General features: G+C 43.6%; 1 long non-coding RNA gene and 1 pseudogene across 1 annotated transcript in view; both read left to right on the top strand.

Moving 5' to 3' along the window:
* The first annotated feature begins 500 nt into the window (after positions 1–500).
* Positions 501–14,699, top strand: part of LOC133376669 (uncharacterized) — a 50,892-nt gene continuing 36,693 nt past the window's right edge. The window contains exon 1 of the long non-coding RNA XR_009760550.1: positions 501–711. This is a non-coding gene — a long non-coding RNA (uncharacterized LOC133376669). The remainder of the gene's footprint in view (positions 712–14,699) is intronic.
* LOC133376077 (eukaryotic translation initiation factor 3 subunit G-like) lies at positions 11,913–14,603 on the top strand (annotated as a pseudogene).

Raw genomic sequence — 14,699 nt, forward strand, 5'->3', positions numbered from 1 at the left:
TGCACGTGCACACACTTCCCCCTCCCCCAACTTATTCTCCCCCCCCCCCGCTTTCCCTCCCTAACTCCTGGCTTTGGGCTGGAAGAAAACCATACATCCCAGCCTTTTGGGGCTTTTTTTTTTTAAATAGAGAAAGTTAGCAATACACTTTCCCCTCTCTGCTCCAAAAGAGTAAGGTACCAATCTGAGAAGGTTTCTAATTACCGCTTTAGAGTGGAGGGGGCCCCTCCCACACAAATAAAGATCAGTCGCATGGGATTTCATTTGCATCGCCAGAGTTTTCTGATGCTCTTCCTACAATTGTTATTGAGATTCACACTTACCTGGTAGTAAGCCCCACTGAATGCAGTTGGACTTACTTCTGAGTAAGCATGGATAAGGAATGGGTTGTAAAGCTGCCATCCAAAGCACATTTACTTAGAAGTAAATCTCCATTAAACAAAAGTGCGCTCTCGCTCTCGCTCTCTGTCTCTCTCTCTCTCACACACACACAACACACACACACCCCTTGAACAACCCTGTCCTTCAGAAAACTCCTCTCTGGGGCAAAGGAAAGGAAGCACTCACTGGCAGACAACAGCAACTTCAGCATGCAAGGACCCATATACTGCTCCACACTTCCCTTCCCAACTTTTTTTCAAAGCAAGCCCCAATCACTCCTCCAAAGCTTGCTGCTGGCTGGCAGTCTGAGCTTGCAGCAATCATAAGAAAGTAAGTACCTGGGCTTCATTGCCCACCCTCCTTTCTATGTAAACTTCTATCTCTCACAACAACAAACGGTAGGACCCAATTAGTGTGCAAAGGAGATCTACGTTGACTGCTTATTGGCTGTAATGACTGGGAATTGCACAACTTGACTGGCTGTAGAGACAGAAGGACTCTAGGAGGGGGCCATCTTCCAAAAAAGTAACGGGACTGCGTCCCAAGGGAGCTCATTGTGAAAATACACCAGCATAAGTGTTGGCGATGGAAAGATCTGTCAGTTTTGCTTCTCTCGTTTCTCATTTTTCCAATTTTAAGTTCAGTTCTCCACACGTTCTGATTTTTTCTTTTAAAAATTCTCATGAAAATTCTACAGCATTTTAGTGTGAATTTCTCCTAAAAAACACATTTTTGTGGGCAGTTTTGACTTACGTACACATTTTTGCAAGCAATTTGTCATCATATAATGCATTTTTATATGTTATTTTCACTCATGTATTCATTTTCATGTACACTTTCCCCTAACGTGCTTTTCTGTAAACATTGTTTGGCTGGTGTACTGCATTGCAAAATTCTAATAAGCATGAATTTCAAAGGATGGCTGTGAGTTTCTGTTCCCATATTGTTTCACAAAGTGCAAATTTGATATATTCAGCTTGAAATGTGAACTGAATCGAATTTCTCACCCATCCCTAATAAGTGTGTAACAGTTATACTAACTAGGGGCTTGGCTGCACCGCAAGCACCACAAGCCAAGAGGGCTACATTCTAGTGTCCTGTTTCTGATGTCCTGTTTCATTGTTTCAGTAGTGGCTACATCTGTAGAATGGTTTGCCTGTTGGTATGGCCTGAAACTCTTTTTCCAAGAATCCATTTCCAGCATTGATGGCCAAAATACATGTTTCTCTAAGTAAACAGATTTCTTTTCACGTTATGGTTTCCAGTGCAGAAAGCATGCAAACTTACAACAAAAAGCCTGATACAAAAAATGAAATGAATGGGAGAGTGATACCAAAGCACCTAACTCTGCAACATTCCTTGATAGCTATGACTTGAATGTGGTGAGCCTTGTGGGTTCGTACAAATGCAAAGTCACACAAACTCAAATGACAAAACACCTTCAACATCTGACACAAACTGCTTGGCCTCTTCAGCTGGCCTATTTCCAATAGGTGAGGCAGTCTGTTGGCTAAGAACAGCCTTCCCCAACCTGTTGCCCTCCAGTTGTTGCTCAACTCCAACTCCCACCAAGTCCAGCCAGAATGGCCTATAATAAGGGATGATGGGACTTGTAGTCCGAAACATCTAGATGGCACCAGGGTGAGGAGGGCTGGCTAAGATGGGCACTTCAGCATTCTAGGCCTGCTTAGGCCAGAGTTGGAGAACCTGTGGTCCCCCAGATGTTGCTGGAACTACAACTCTCATCATCCCTGAGCACTGGGACTAGGGTTGCTAGGTCAGAAGCATCCCAAACACTGAGATTTCAGGACTGGGCTCTAGTGATGTCATGGGGTGGTACCCTAGTGATATCATTAAGCATGATACATTAAGCATCAACCACAGTTGCTTTGAGCCTACTACTAAAAAAAAATTTATCCACTTGGAAATTAAGATAGAAAGCTAAATGAGGATATTCCCAGGTCCAGCTGAAGTGACAGAATAATTCCTTCTCACCTGTTTAGGGAGCCTAGTTAGGTAACATTTAATCTACCCTACTTGCTTCTGGCAAGAAGGGTTTAAATGGCCTCAGGCCAGGCCAGTCACAAGAAAGCCATTGTAGGAAGAAGGGAGCCTAGTGTTGTGGAGATGTTAGATGGGAGCACTCAGAGTAAAGATGGATGCCCCTGAAGGATGCAATTCTAAGCACACTTACTAAGAGACTAAGCCCCATAGAACTCAACAGGACTTACTTCTGAGTAAATATAGTTAAGATTCTGCTATTGGTAAAGCTTGACTAGGGATCCTCTGCAAAGATATCAATACTAAAATATTCTTGGCAACCCCCTGCCTAGAATGCCCTACCTGTCTTTTAACGTGGCTGCTCCAAACCTCTTTACAGACTTGACCCTTCATGCCAGGGTTGCCAGGTCCCTGGCCTGAGACTGATCCTGTATCTTTAGGAGAAGAGAAAGTCAGCCAAGTGCAGGCCGGGCCTGGCAACCAAGAGGTCTTCTGCATCTTTAAAAGTTGTGCAGGGGGAAGGGAGAATTCCACCTTGTGGTTTTTCTCATTACAGTGTTGCAAGAACACCTTCACTTGGCTGACTTTATTTTCTCCTAAAGTACAGTATCAGTCTCAGGCCAGGAACCTGGCAACCCTACTTCACACACAGAGAGGTTTGGGAAATGGGTAAGAGTTAAGAAGATTTTCTACCATTTCCTGCCTATCCTATGCGCTGCTATAGACTCACTTTGACACCCAACCCAGTTCCAGTGAGTAATAATTGACAGAGAGAAAACACACATGGTTTGGTCTACCTTCACAGGCAAGGTACAGCTTGGGAACAGCAGCAATTGAAGCCACACTTCCCAGTATGTGAATTCTCTTTTTCCACTGTTGGGCAAGAAACAAATAATCATGCAAATAACAAGGTGCATCATCAGTGGGTTTAAGGGGGTTTAGCTGACCACATAGAACCATTGTTGTTGCTTCTATGGCTGTAAGGGAGTAAGGTCAGAGGTAAATGAAATGCAAACAGAAAAACAAAAAACAGTGATGACTTCCTAAATGCAATATCATGCCAACCACAACAAGATTCCTATGAGTAAGGCAGAAAACTCAGAATCTCACAACCAGTCAGGGTTCCTAACTTAAACTAAAAAAATCCTGGCTGCCAGTCAGCCAAGGTGACAGAAATCCCCATGCAGCACAACCTGACCAGGGGGCTGCAGTTAGTGCAGAATGCTGCAGCACGATTGCTGACATAAGTGAGACCCCATCAGCACACAATACCTTTGCTCTGAAATCTGCACTGGTTGCTGTCTTGCTACCAGGCCAAGTTCAAGCTGTGCTTTCCATGTTACAGGTGCCACATAGTACTTGTTCTGCTCTTGTAAGAAATTGATCCTTTAGTGTGGCAGTACCTACACTTGGGAACTCCCTGCCTATTTACATTAGGCAAGCACCTTACCCAGCCCACCCAGGCATGTACAAGCTATTACTCTTTTTATCTGTTTTTAACTCATTGTTGGTTTTATTATTCTGAATGTTTAATGCCTGTCTTCTATTGTTTTTGCCAATAATTTATTTTTTTAATTCCTTCTGTAAACCACTTTGAGGTTTTTTACAATAAAGTGGTATATAAAAGTTGTAAGTAAAATACATCAATAAATTTCAGAGTCATTGTGGCCCTTAGGTCTCTTTCCTCTTTAAGGAACAAAGGAATCTGCCTTATACCAGGTCAGGCCACTTGGTACTATCTAGCTTAGTAATGATGATGTGGACTAGCTTTGGCTCTTCAGGATTCCAGGCAATAGTCTTTTCCAGAGATTGGAGTTTGGACCTTAGCATGCAAAGTACATGCCCTACCACTGAGCTACAGCCCTTCTCCTGTTTAAAAATTATCTTTTAAAAATTTTCTTTTCAGTTTGCTAATGAATGCACAGCATGGGGCAGATCCACACCATGAATTTAAAGCACACTCAACATACATTTGAAGCACATGAATCCCGCCACAGAATCATGGGAACTGTAGTTTGTTAAGGGTGGTCGGAACTATAACTGTGAGGGGGGAAACTACACTTACCAGGATCCTTTGGGAGAAGTCATGTGCTTTAAATGCAAGTTGGATGTGCTTTAAATGTATTATGTGGATCTGCATTACTTCATAAAATTTGCCTACGTATAAGTCATTTTAATTATTTTTAAAAATGTAAATCAGCTACAAAGTTTACTTGGTGACCATGGGCTACTCACCATCTCTCAGCCTAATGTGCCCCTCGGAGTGCAAACAATGGAGGAGGACCATGACCACACCAAGCAAGAAGGGCACACTTAAAATGTAGAGGAAATACTAATGTACAACCATAGTGTGAAATCAGATACATATTGAGACATAGTATGAAGAAATATTTATATAAACATGCATGTCAAAGATGTTTATTATTTATACAACCTGTAAAGATATTTATAGTGCAATCCTATGCATGTTTACTCAGAAGCAAGTCTCAATGTATTCAAACAAAGAAGTGTACACAGGACTGCAAACTCAAATGATAAGCAACTTCACTCACCCAATCAAAAATTCAGAATCATGCCACTTTAAGCTGTTTTGCAACTATTTTATACTTAATTTATGGTTATTGGATTTTAAATGACTTTATTTCTTGTTGTGAGCTGCCTTGGTTTCCAACCCTAACTCAAAAGGTTGTTGGAAAGATTCCATATACACAAATACTGGAGATATAAAAATACATACACCCTGTATAATTAGGGTTGCCAGGTCCATGGCCTGAGACTGATCCTGTATCTTTAGGAGAAGAGGTCAGCCAAGTGCAGGTGTTCTTGCAACTCTGTAATGGGAAAAACCACAAGGTGGAATTCTCCCTCCCCGCTCCACAACTTTTAAAGATACAGAAGACCTCTTGGAGGCTGGGCCTGGCAACCAAGAGGTCTTCTGTATCTTTAAAAGTTGTGCAGGGGGAAGGGAGAATTCCACCTTGAGGTTTTTCTCATTACAGAGTTGCAAGAACACCTGCACTTGGCTGACTTTCTCTTCTCCTAAAGATACAGAATCAGTCTCAGGCCAAGAACCTAGCAACCCTATATATAATAGTTTATTGTCAAAACCAATTGATCATTGCAGAACTTTTTTTTTTTAAGTATTAGTTGCCTACCAAATAAAAGCATTGACCTTTGGGTGAAGGGCGGGTAATACATTCTTATTCTAACAATAATTCTAAGAAAGCCCTGCCTAGATATTTTAAACACAAAAGGATTGGAGAAGGAGAGAAAGATTTACAGCACAATCGTTTGCTATGTTCACTCAAAAGTCCCATTGATTTACAGCACAATCCTAACCATGTCTACTCAAAAGTAAGCCCTACTGAATTCAATGGGGTTTACTCCCATGTGTGTAGGATTAGCATTGCAACTGTACTCCCATAAAGTGGGTAATAGTTTAAAATTTCATATTGGGAAGGTTTTCAAAATAGGCTATAAATTGGACAAATAAACTGCCTTCTTCAACAGCCCAGTAAAATTTAAACTTGTTTGACTCCTTATAATTAGAAAAGTATAACATATTATACACTCATTCAACTTCTGATGTGCAGACAGGAAAAGGAAACTGTTTTCAAGATTTGCAATGCGTTCTAGCTATTGCCTGGAGGTCAGCAAATCTCTTGTCAATCACAACCCTGATTTCACTTATTGGCTAAAAACCTGAAAGGGTGGGGATTGGAGCAGCTGGCTTCTAACAGAACTTGGGGAGGCTAATGTTTTGGTGTATATCTCTTGAACCAGACCACCTAGAAACTTATTTTATTTTTAAAAAATGAAAGCTAAGAGTCTGGTGATTAAGGTGACCCACCTAGAGACCTGGAGAGGACCCAAAAAAACTGGAGTCTCTGGGTGAAAACCAGAGACCTGGCAAACCTTGATGGGACTTATAGGAGTTGGAGTCCAACATCTGGAGGGCCACAGGTTCCCCACCCCTGGCTTAGGCTTTGTTATGTGGCATAAATTAACTTTGAAGTGGAAGACAGAGGCAAAGACAGCCCTAGATATTTTGATGCCTAAGGCAGAACAGCAAATGGCACCCACCCACTCACCCAAATTACGACTGGCACTGCAAGCAAAAAAAACAACCCACAAGTGCTCTCCCCCTTCCAAAAGCAGGCAGCAGGTTCAAAACATTATTCTTGACATGGGCTGATCTGGTTGCTGGGGGGGGTGTCTTCCCTCCCCAAATGCACCATTGTTCCACTGTTTTCAAAAAATATAAATATAGGGTTCCCCCCCCCCATTTTGGCTATTTAAATATATATATATATTATCTAAAGACTGAAGGCTCATGATGAAACTAAGTAGGTCTGAATCTTGGTCAGTGCCTGGATGGCACACTGACTGCCTGAGAACCCCTTGAGTTCTATGATGGAAGAGAGATGGGATATAGAGATAATAAATAAAAATAGATAAAATCATTAGATTCAGTGGCATTCCCGGGGTACTTTGGAGACTTATGGAAACCCCCTTCTGGCCCCATGGTGCACTGGTAAACTGGATTGGAAACTGGAGACTTAACTGTTTATTTATTTATTTATTATTTGATTTATATCCCGCCCTTCCTCCCAGCAGGAGCCCAGGGTGGCAAACAGAAACGCTAAAAACACTTTGAAACATCATAAAAACAGATCTTAAAATACATTAAAACAAAACGTTAAAAACATTTTTTTAAAAAGCTTTAAAAACATCTTTTAAAAAAGGGTTTAAAATTTTATTATTTAAAAAACACATATTAACAAGCAATTCTAACACAGATGCAGACTGGGATAGGTCTCAACTTAAAAGGCTTGTTGGAAGAGGAAAGTCTTCAAAAGGTGCCAAAAAGAGAGCAGAGATGGCGCCTGCCTAATATTCAGAGGGAGGGAGTTCCACAGGGTAGGTGCTGCCACACTAAAGGTAAATTGTTCTAGCTTCACCACGAGGAATAAATTCGGTGTAAATCACACTATAAATTGGTAGTGCTTTTTTTTCCTGCTGACATGATGTGCTGAACGAAGCTGCCACACTAGCTATCAGGATTAGTTGGGCTGAGGGATCGACTTCAGTCTAGAATTAGGCTCTCCTCATTCACAGTCTCCAGTTCACTGACTCCCCCACCCCACCAAGGGTTACAGTGGGGGCTTTTTTTGTGACAGTACTCACTGATCCTGAGTACAGGCACCTCTTTTTTGCCTCCCACAGCAGCCATTTTGTACTGGTGGGGCACCCATGGCACTTTTATCAAGATAAGAATACCAGCACCTCATTTTTTAAACTAAAAAAAAACACCTGGTTATAGTAATTGTTTTTCTTAATGATATGATTCAAAGGACAAATAAATTAATGCAGGGGTTGGGAAGCTCCAGCCTGGCCCATGAAGCTTCCCCATCCAGCTCACAGTCTTCCCTCTTCAGCCCCTTGCCCCCATGGGGGGATGCAGCTGGGAAGGATTAACCCTCCCTATTTGCTGTAAATCCCCCCAACCCAACCCCCAAATCACACACACAGATACACAATATTTATGACTATATCTATTTATTACACACAGACACACACCATTGGTGCCATATGGGGTGATTTTTTTAGTGGTGAAGGGATTGCAACTGGGGAGGGAAGGGTCACAGCAACACACATCCCTCCCCCTGTTGCACGTACACAGCAAACAGGAGCTTTTTAAATAACTTGTGTTGTGCATGTGGGGGGGATTTTCTGGGGGGGATGGATCAGAATGTATGGGGAGGGCAGAGTTAAACCCCTAGCTGTGATCCCCTCCAAATCACCCCCACAAAGCAATTAGACTTTAAATAAGAACCCATTTGCCCAAGCAGAAACATTTAAAAACCCTAACTGCTTTGTGGGAGCTTCCCCCCTCCCCTTCTAAAGTCTAATTTGGCCGGGAGGGGGGACAGGACAGGACCAAGGAGGGGAAGCAGCTGGGGAGCGGAGAGAGAAACAGAGAGAAAAGGGGGGATGACAGAGAAAGAGAGAAGAGAAGGGGAGAATGAAAGAGAATGTCATAATGTTTATGTGATTTTATGATTGTATTTTTCTATTTTGGCTTTAAGGCCATTCTTAGTGGGAAGCAATGTACAAATTTAATTCAACTAGCTTATCCCAAACCTAAGAGAGAGAGAGGATGAGTGAATGGATGGGCCATAGCTCAGTGGTAGGGCATCTGCCTAGCATGCAGAAGGTCAATCCTGGCATCTCTGCTGCCCGTCACTCTACTGAGCTAGATGGACTGATGGTCTCACTCAGGACAAGGCAGCCTCTCATGTCCCTGAGATGGATAGATGTATGTGTGTGCACAAAAGAAAAAGAGTGTCCAGTAGTTCTTGCTCCCTGCCACTGCTGGCACGTGACCCCCAGAAAGCAATGCAACCACAGCCCTCAAGCTGAAAAATGTTCTCCTGCCCTTAACATATGGTAAGGAACTGTGTAATTCTATACAGTGTATAGTATACACACTTACCTCACAGTAAGTCCCATTGAACTCAGTGGGACTTACATCTGAGGAGACACTGGAAGAGTAGCCCAGTCTAGGCGTTGTACTTACAGGCAAGAACAACACGTGAGAGGGGAATGGGGCTGCGCTGAGTAGCCTCAACCTTGATGTTGCATGCTCCATCCACATATTCTGGATTGTGTGGAAGCTTTCACCGCTGCAGCTGTGCACATGGACACCAGGAGGAATGGTTAGTCTGTGTCCAAGAAGTCAGGGGCAGGGCTAATTGGTACAGTCCCACTTAGGTGTGGCTCTTTCCAGTGACCTGAGTGGAGATTTTTATACTTGTCTCCTCAGAACTCCCCTTTATGTTTGATGGGGCTTACTCCCAGAAAGTGCCCACAGGATTGCAGAGTCACTGCCCATGCACTCCACCCCAGATTGGAATAGGCATGCAGTTATTTTTAATATTTAACAGGTATATTGATTTGTAGTCAAATACATTAAACAAAAGAGCAACAACTCTGTGTGGTAGCTTAGGTTGAGACAATATATGTACATAAGCAACAGTTGGTAGTTGTAAGTGGTACAGCATTAATAAAGTATAGCCCCTGAAATGCTGAAATGTATTCTGGTGGAGTCCAGTCCTATATATGTCTACTCTGAATCAAGCCTCATTGAGTTAAGTGGATAAGTATATAGGATTGCAGATTAATTTTTACCTCTGAAAGGAACGCGCTGTCAGACACAGAATTTAGAAGACATACTTTTGTGGACATGTTTGAAAGAGGTGGGTAGGTGGGAAGTAGGGTTGCCAGGTCCATGGCCTGAGACTGATCCTGTATCTTTAGGAGAACAGAAAGTCAGCCAAGTGCAGGTGTTCTTGCAACCCTGTAATGGGAAAAACCACAAGGTGGAATTCTCCCTTCCCCCTGCACAACTTTTAAAGCTACAGAAGACCTTTTGGTTGCCAGATAAAAAAAATTACAAAGGCAACTAGTAAAGTCCTAAAGTTTGCATTTTCCTTTGATGATGGGGAATTGCCATATTGATAAAAAAAGTATTTTTGTTGTTGTTGAAAGGGGTGCTGCGGTGTTTTTTGCAGCACAACACAGGCATGCCTTCATGCCAGTTCAGTACTGGTGGCAACAAAATGACTGTAAAAAGGCATTCCTTGTCTGATGTGATCTTTGAGCAAAGATGAGACATAACAGAAATGTATTGTAAAAGCAGCATTTCAAGTGTAAAATGTGATATTGAGTTAAAAAGTATGTGTGTGTTGGGGTCACCATTGCTGGGGTGAGGGTAGGGGGTGGATGTGAGATTCTGTTAGGCCACTCTATTAAAAAAATATTCTACTACCCTCTGTGTGTGTGTTTATTTTTAATGTTGTTTTAGGCTATTTAGATGTGCAGCAGCCAAGGCCAGCACCTTGTAGGCACTCAATTTTTTTAAAAAAGTAACTTAAGTGTAATTGTAGTGATTACTTTTGTGTAACGGTAAACAAATCAGTTACTTTCAGAGCAATTGTAATGGTAACTTACTACTTTTTGGGGCCATGTAACAGTAATTGTAATTTATTACTTTTAAAAAGTAATCTTCCAAGCTCTGCAACTGCTTCATAGCCAGGAATTAGGATTGGTCCCTTCATTATTTTCTAACATTAACTCTCAAGTAACATGATTTTCACTTCTTATAAATGCAAAAACTCACTCAAAGGGCATTTGGAAAACAAAGTATGTTGAAGTGAGCTCTAGGTCATGCATATTTCCCCAGGCTCCTTCCCAGGGGCGTCACTACCGGGGTGCAGGGGGTGCGGATCGCACCCGGGTGACACCATGAGGGGGGTGACACCCAGAGCCACACACCCTGCACTCCCGCTAGTGATGCTGCTGCCCCCCGGCACCCGGTCCGGTGCACGCTGAAAGCAGGCACCCGCTCGCTGGTGGTGAAGCCTGGACAGGCCTTCCACCGTCAGACTGCAGCGCATGAGAGAGGGACCAGCCACCCCTGTCCATACCGCTGGGAGGGCACGCGCCAGAGGTCCGCACCCCCACGCACTCCCACTAGTGACGCCGCTGCTCCTTCCTTAATGGCATTGAGGACCTAAGCAGGCCTTCCCCAGCCTGGTGCTGTGCTGGCTGGAGCTGATGGGAGTCTAGGCCAAAGCAGCCTTATTCTAAGGTTCTTTGGTTTGCCAAGATTACTCCCCCCTCCCTTTCTATTTTTCCAATTAGTGTTGCTACTAAATACTTTTATGGGATGATTTTAACATTTGATATATTTTCATATGATTTATATCATTTTGTTAGCTGCCTGGGAAACTTTCAGTCAAAAAAGAGGTGATAAATATTTTAATTAATACATCCATGCATAAATTAAAACCTTTATAACATGGTTATAACAATCACAAAAGGCAGTACATTTTTAAAAATTAAACAGCTAGGGCATGTTGAGATGTTAATATTGATCACAATTCTTGCCAAAGACGAATGGCACTTATTTAGGGTTGTTGGGGGTTTGTTGTTGCATTAACTTGGCAGCCTAATCCTAAACATATTTGTTTGGAACTCAGTCTGCTCAGAACTGTAGCCTAAAACTCATGGAACATTTCAGTGTGCTGAGTACAAACATTAAGAGCAAAAAGGGTGGGTGGAATATTGTATAGTGGCTTTGTGTCTGAGCCTAAAGAGTGGGAGAAATGAAAGAACGTCCACTTGTTCAGCTTCAGAAACTGGAAGATTTTTTTTAAGCTGTGGCCCTAAGAAGAATCAGACTTGAAAGTAAGTCTCGCTAGAAATTAATAAACAGCATCCAAGTGAGGCATCTCTAAAATCCCATCTCTTGATCTGTGAGCAAAGGGATGAGAAAAATACTTTCTGGCCTGGGATCCATTTTGCTGGCTGTGGCCTTCATCTGACCGGAGTGGCCGCCAGATCATTGCCCAGAGTGATGAAAGAGTCCCAATCCACCCCACCCCCCAAGGGAGCCTCAAGTTTCACTTCTGGTTGCAGGAAGCCCATGGCATCTTGCCAATGGCTGAGCAGCTATCAGAGCCCTGATGGATGACAGCATCGACCACCTGAGCCAATTTCCACTGGCAGCACCACAGGCCAAGCTTTCATCACCCATCAAGACATCTGTTGGTATCCACTGGGGCTCTGAGGCTCTGTTACAGTGAGGGATATTTTTACAGCTGAGTGATGTGACTGAGATAGGTGAGAGTTGGAGGGCTGAAGGCAAAATCTCAAGACACTTTTCTGAAGGGGGGGAGACATAGGAACCCCCCACAACTTCATGGAAACTCAGGAACCAGAGTCAGGGAATCGATAATGAGAACACTGACAAGTGAGACCACTTCATTAGTATGCATTTTACCCTGGATGACTTTGTGCCCCCTTCCACAGGTACTAGCATGTGGTCATAATCCTGACTGTAATTTGCTTTAAACTTATTTTAATATTGTATTTTCCATCTGCTGTAACCCGCTGTGGGTCCTTATGATGAAGGGTGGTTAAAAAATCGAATTAATCATAATAATAATAACAACCCAATCCTACACATAACTTCTTAGCAATTAGTTCCATTGAGTTCCCATGTTTTGAAAGTCTCATTTGCATGAACATGACATTTTTAAATGCCCAGGGTGCTTTGTACTTTATTTCATACAAACCCCTTTCAGAGAAACTGGTGCAGGCCAATTTAAGTGGGAGAGGTGCATCAAATGTACTCCACCAACCTTTCTAATGAATTGATTTTAAAAAATCTTGGTACTCTGATAGTAACACATTGGTCGGTTAAAGGGGCGGAAGGAGTCAATATTAGGGATGGGATGTGCAAATTTGCTGCCACCCCCTCTACCAACATGGAAAAGGAGAAGGAAGGAGAGGAGGGCCTCCCAGGCCAAATGGTACAGTAGAAGCATTGGCAACAGCCTCTGCAGCAGGGCCAGGCTGCGGAGGAGGGAGAAGAGGATCAGAAAGACAAGGTGCCACACCACGGGGAAGGCAACAGGCTGCAATGGACAAATATCCTCTTGATTCCAATGACCACCACCCCAGAAGTCAGAATTGTGGATATTTGCCCATCCCAGCCTGTTTTCCCCATGGTGTTGTGCCTCGCCTTCCTGTTTCTGCTCTGAGGCCTGGCCTTGATTGGGGAGGCTGTTGGCAAGGCCTCTGCTGTATCATTCAGTCCCTCCTCTCCTGCCGCCTTCTCCATGTTAGTGGTGTGTGTGTGGGGGGGGTGAATTTGTGGCGGATGGATCCCATCCCTAGCCAATATACTCTGACTTGGAATTCATGCTGTAAGATTAATATCTTGGAATGGGAGTCTTAAGTGGGACAGTTCATTCCATTTCCTTAGACTTCTCCCAGCACCGCTGGCACCAAGGTGAGGCTCTTCAGTTAGGGTCTGTGCACAACTCTGATAGGGTCAAGCAACAACAGAAACTGCATCTCCCAGGATGCTTAGCATCTGTTGAGGCCCTCTGCTTGTGTCACACCTGGGGAGTTGTTGGACCTGCTTCCTGAACTTGAGGCCTGTATTTTCCTGCTTATGCTGCTATTGCTTCTCCAAGCCCAACTGGGCAGACCAAGAAGGAAGGAGGAGATTGTGATCAATGTATCGCCAGCAATCTACTCAAGGGCATCCCCCCTCAATGGAATGCTGAATGGAGGTGGAGGAGTGAGCATAAATACTAAGCCAGAGCTTGTAAATGGAGGATCCCTCCTTGTCTCCAAAGGAGCCTCTAAATGGCCTCTAAAAGGAGCCATCAAGCACAGATAGGAAGAGAAGGGCTACCAGGTGAAACTCACCTGCACCTTCCAGATTGAGACCCAGAAGGTCTCAAAGGCTATGGCAAGGTGGTAGAAGTTTGGCAACTTGGAGTTTAATGCTCCTGGCCCAAATGTGGCCACAACCAATGTGAGTGATGATGTCTTCTCGTGAATTTCAACACCAGCAAGGAGGACTTGCACTGCCAAGCAGAGGAGTACCCCATGAACATGTTGAAAGGGCAGAAGTTGTGTCTTGCCAGTTCTGCAAGGGGGATCACTTGCAGTACAGATAAGGACACAGTGGGGCTCTGTACCAAAGGAGCTGGCTGAGCATCTGGGGTTCTCCACAAGCATCAAGGACAAACTGCCAGGAGAACAGGGATCTGTTCCAGCCCAACAGAGCAAGATAGGGAAGTATGCCCACCCAGCCTGAGAGGGTAGGCCATGCAGCCTAACTGCAGAGCTGATGATAATGTCACCATCCATGCCACCAATTTGTCTGAGGATACCTAAAAGACTGGCCTGCAAGTGCTCTTCCATTCTTTTGTTTCCTTATGCCTCATCTGCTTCATCAAGGATGAAACCCCTGACCAATCCAAGGGCTTTGCCTTCATCAGCATGGCTCTGTGGCAGAGCATCTGCTTTGCTCACAGAAGGTCCCAGGTTCAATTCCCAGCATCTCTAGGTGGGGCTGAGAGAGAATCTGGATTGAAGTCCTCAAGAATTGCTACCCATCAGTGCAGACATCACTAAGCTAGATGAACCAATGGTTTGACTCAGTGTAAGACAGCTTCTTATATTCCTATGTTCATAACAGCTTCCACGGCGCTGAAAATGCTGCCAGGGCCATTGCAGCGGTATCTGGCTTTGACTATGATCACCTGATCCTAAATATGGAATGGGCGAGACCTATCTTGGAACTGGCAGGTGAATCGAATTTAAGGGCTCATCTACATGAGGGCATTTCTTTGTAGGAAATAAACTTCTTTTACCATCGATTTTTATTTGCATTGTCCACAGTTCCTGCTCAAAAGTTAGGGGACAATTGCTTTTTCCCATTCACACAAGCA

Source organism: Rhineura floridana, chromosome 2, assembly GCF_030035675.1.
Source record: "Rhineura floridana isolate rRhiFlo1 chromosome 2, rRhiFlo1.hap2, whole genome shotgun sequence".
Taxonomy (NCBI): Eukaryota; Metazoa; Chordata; class Lepidosauria; order Squamata; family Rhineuridae; genus Rhineura; species Rhineura floridana.